The 4,383-nt window shown below is 44.0% G+C and overlaps 1 non-coding gene across 1 annotated transcript; it reads left to right on the plus strand.

The window, feature by feature from the left end:
- Window positions 1–3,797: 3,797 nt before the first annotated feature.
- On the plus strand, window positions 3,798–3,888 carry trnar-ucu (transfer RNA arginine (anticodon UCU)). Its single transcript is given in 2 exon segments — window positions 3,798–3,834; window positions 3,853–3,888. It is a non-coding gene; the product is annotated as a tRNA-Arg (tRNA).
- Window positions 3,889–4,383: the final 495 nt, after the last annotated feature.

Below are 4,383 nucleotides of genomic sequence, written 5' to 3' on the forward strand. Positions count from 1 at the left end.
TAATCTGACTTACCAGATCAAAATATTAAATCAAGGGAGACATTTGAAAGATTATGGAACCAGTAATCCACAGGCCTGGACTCAAGATCCAGTGACAGCCAGGACGTCAAGGTGGGAAACACTCTGCACTAGTCTGCAGTGAGCGATTCCATCGAAGGTAGAGCACAATCTCTTTAATATAAGAATGTATATTTTCTAATAATTAATCACTCAAGACCTTACTGGTCTCTGCATCTCAGCTGCTCTCTTGATAAACTTGCAGCAAGTATTTCAACCTGTAAAGCAGGAGTCTAGGGAATGTATAATGATATTTTCTAGCCTTCGGGCAATATTTGAATCAATACAGTGTGGGACAACCTGTCTGGGCTCAACTCCATGAGTTTCTCTTTAACTAGTGACCTAACAATCACTAACTTCCATGGTAACAATCTTCAGCTCATCACCTCCGGTACGTAGCTCGAATCTTAATGTACATTGAAACAACCTTTCAAGTCCAGTTACAGTTTTTGTTGCTTATCTGCACAAGTGAAAAAGTGAAAAAGGGAAGCAAGTTTAACTGAACATTCTGGTGGTCGGTTCGGGCACGGGAAAAAGATGAAAGGACTCGGACCAGGTGGGATGTGGCGCTGTCAGGCTTGGGTCAGGTTTCATTTGCAGACCTGAGCAGGCCTTCAGTCACTGCTGCAACTTTATTTTCCCACTTGACGATTTGCATATTTTGTTCATTTCAATGTTGTCGACAAGCTCTTTGAACCCAGTTCCCCGGCCCTCAAGCGGGCTCAGATTGGAAATCGATTCCGCTTTCTGGAAGGCTGAAACCAATCGATGACTTTCAAATAAAAATAGCAACTGAGAAGGGATCATTTAGGATTCGAACTCAAGACCGCTAACACGTTAATCATTTATACAACCAAAGCAAGAATCATACCCCTAGACCAACGAGCCACTGTTAGCGAAGTTTTTAATTCGCTCCTGTGGAATTTCACTGGCACCCACAGCCGATCATCCACTTTTTTCCGATCAAAGCAACATCCTGCAAAGCTGAAATAAAAACAGAAAGTGCAGGAAATGCTCAGCACCTCGGGCAGCATCTGTGGAGAGAGAAACAGAGTTAACATTTCAGGGTTTTCACCTTTTGTTTGAGCCATCTTTTCAGACTGCCTCTGTCCATCCAATCTCACTTTTTATTCTATCCACATTCAAAAGGTGGTGCAGTGGTGAGCACTGCAGTCTCACAACTCCAGTGACCCAGGTTTAGTTCTGAGTACTGCTTGCATGGAGTTTGGAAGTAGTGGCACTTTATCAAACGCATTCGTAAAATCCAAATAAACAACACCCACTGCATTCCCTTCATCAACTTTCTCAGATAGTTTATCACAAAATGCAGTTAGATTTGTCAAGCATGAACTTCCATTTATAAATCCATGCCCACTCTCCTTAATTAACTCAAACCTCTCCAAATGACTTGATTTTTTTCCCTGACCTGTTGGTCTCCTGCTGACAGCAAGTTCACCAAAGAGCATGTATTTGGCAATGTGACCGTCATTCATTTGACCCAGTCAACAGAGCCACCACTGACTCAAGAGGGCAAACATGCTGCGGATCCCTGCACGCTGGTGTACTTCCGCATTCGGCACTCTGTCCTGCCAGGAGATGCCCAATATCCATCTGAGGCAGTGGAGGTGGAAACTGTTCAGCTGCTTTTCTTGGCTTGCATAAGTTGTTGATGCTTCTCTGCTATAAAGGAGGATGCTGAGAACACAAGCCGAGTACACGTGGAGCTTTGTATTTATGGTCAGTTTGCTGTCGGTTTACACTTGTCTTCTCAACTTTGACATGACAGCTGCAGCATTGGCAATCCTGGTGCTGATTTCAGTATCAAGGGACAGAGTGCTGGTGATTGTTGATCCAAGGTATGTGAAGCTGTTGACAACCTCCAAAGTGATGTTGTCGATATTGATGGAAGGTGGAGTCTCGACATCCTGGCGCAGAATTTTCATCTTCCTGAGGCTGATCGTCAGTCCAAACTCCTTGCAGGCCAGGGAGAACCGATATACAAGCTGCTGTAAGTGAACTTCATTATGGGATGTCAGCACAGCGTCATCAGCAAACAGCAACTCACAAACTAGGAATTTACCCACTTTGGTCTTGGCGCACAGTCTTGCCAAGTTGAACAGCTTGTCGTCAGCTCTGATGTGCAGGTGCACACCCCCATCTGAGAACAGAAAGCGTACAATAGCAGCATGGAGAAGAATACACCAATTATAAAGGATGTGATAAGTAGACAGTTAGAAAATAATGATTTGATTGGGCAGAGTCAACATAGATTTATGAAAAGAAAAACAGGTTTGAAAAACCTGTTGAGCTTTTTGAGGATGTTACCTGTAGAAAAGATAAAGGAGAACCTGTGGATGTGTGGTACTTGCATTTTCCTTTGGTAAGGTCCCACACAGGAGGTCAGTAAACAAAGTTAGAGCATGTAGGATTGGGGATAATCTACTGGTGTGGATTGAGAATTGGTTAACAGACCGAAAACAGAGAGCAGGAATAACGGGTCCTTCTCAGGATGGCAGGCTGTTACTATTGGGGTACTGCAAAGATCAGTGTTGGAGCCACAGCTGTTAACAATCTACATAAATGATTTGGACGTGGGGATTAAATGTAATATTTCCAAGTTTGCAGATGACACAAAGCTCGGTGAAGTGTGAGTTGTGAGGAGGATGCAGAGAGGCTTCCAGGGGACCTGGAGCAGCTCAGTGAATGGGCAAGAACATGGAATATAATGTGAATAAGTGTGAAGTTATCCACTTTGGTAGAATAAACAGAAAGACAGAGTATTTCTTAAATGGTGAGAGGTCGGGAAGTGTTGATGTCCAAAGGGACCTGTGTGTCCTTGTTCCTGAGACACTAAAAGCTCTTGTGCAGGTGCAGCAATCAATTAGGAAGGCAAATAGTATGTTGGCCTTCACACGAGGGGTCATGAGTACAGGAGGAAAGATGTCTTGCTGCAATTGTATAGAGCCTTGGTGAAACCGCGCTGGAGTATTGTGTATAGTATGGTTTCCTCATCTCAGGAAGGATATACTTGCCATCGAGGGAGTGAAACAGAGGGTCACCAGACTAATCCCTGGGATGGTGGGATTGTCTTATTAGGAAACTGGGCCTGCATTCCTTAAACCTTCGAAGAATGAGAGGTAATCTCATTGAAACTGACAAAATTCTTACAGGGTGTGACAGTGTGGATGTAGACAGGATGTTTGCCCTGGTTGGTGAGTCTAAAACCAGGGGACATAGTCTCAGAATAAGGAGTAGGCCATTTAAAACTGAGATAGGGTTGAATTTCTACACTCAGACGGTGGTGAATCATTGGAGTTCTGTACCCCAGAGAGCTGTGGCAGCTCAATCATTGAGCATGTTCAAGACTGAAATTGATAGAAATCTTGATACTCATGACATCAAGGGATATGGGGATAGCAGGGGAAAGGGGCATTGAGGTAGATAATCAGCCATGATCTAATTGAATGGTAGAGCAGGCTCAACGGGCTGAATGGCCTCCTCCTATGTTCCTCTGTTCCTAAGAGAGTTGGCGCCAGCGCGCAGCCCTGCTTTACCCCACTGCTGATCTTGAAAGTGTCTGATGTTGCTCCATTGTAACTGATGGAACTGTGCATGTTCTCGTGGAAAGAAGAAATGATGCCCAAGTGTTCAGGAGGGCAGGCAATGTTCCATCGCAGTTTGAAGAGTCCGTCTCTGCTAACAAGATCAAAGGCCTTGGTGATGTCGATCAGCCTATGTATGTCTCTGTAGTGCAATGGATAGCGTGTTGGACTTCTAAATAATGATCCAAAAAATATTCAAAGGTTGTGGGTTCAAATCCCACCAGAGTCAGATTTTGGGACAGAGGAACACGACGGAACAGAGAGTTAAGAAATGCGTCAAAAACACAGACTCTGAGACAGAGCAAGAGAGAGAGAAGCACAACAGGAGTGACATCACAATGGAGAGTGAGAGCAGGGAAACAGAGAGCTGCTGGGGTGAGTTTACAGGATTTGGTTTTTGCTTCGGTGCAGTGGAAGGAGCTGTTTGGTGAGGATCTGGTAAGCTGTGACATCACAGGCAGGCAGGTCGTTGATTGGTTTGGAAGAAGCTACCTGTTTGATGAGTATCTGGTAAGTGATTAAGGTCCATTTTAGTCCTAACGTTTAAAATAGTAAACAAACTAGTAGTAAGCTTAATAAAATATACAGTAAAATAAATAATTGAATAAAATATTTAAGTAGTTAATTGAAACACGTTAAGGATGACAGGACAGGTGATGTGTCACAGCTGCAGCATGTGGGAGTTCCTGGATGCCAATGTGATCCAGGGCAAACACGGCTGCAG

This window comes from Heterodontus francisci, unplaced genomic scaffold (assembly GCF_036365525.1).
Source record: "Heterodontus francisci isolate sHetFra1 unplaced genomic scaffold, sHetFra1.hap1 HAP1_SCAFFOLD_573, whole genome shotgun sequence".
NCBI lineage: Eukaryota > Metazoa > Chordata > Chondrichthyes > Heterodontiformes > Heterodontidae > Heterodontus > Heterodontus francisci.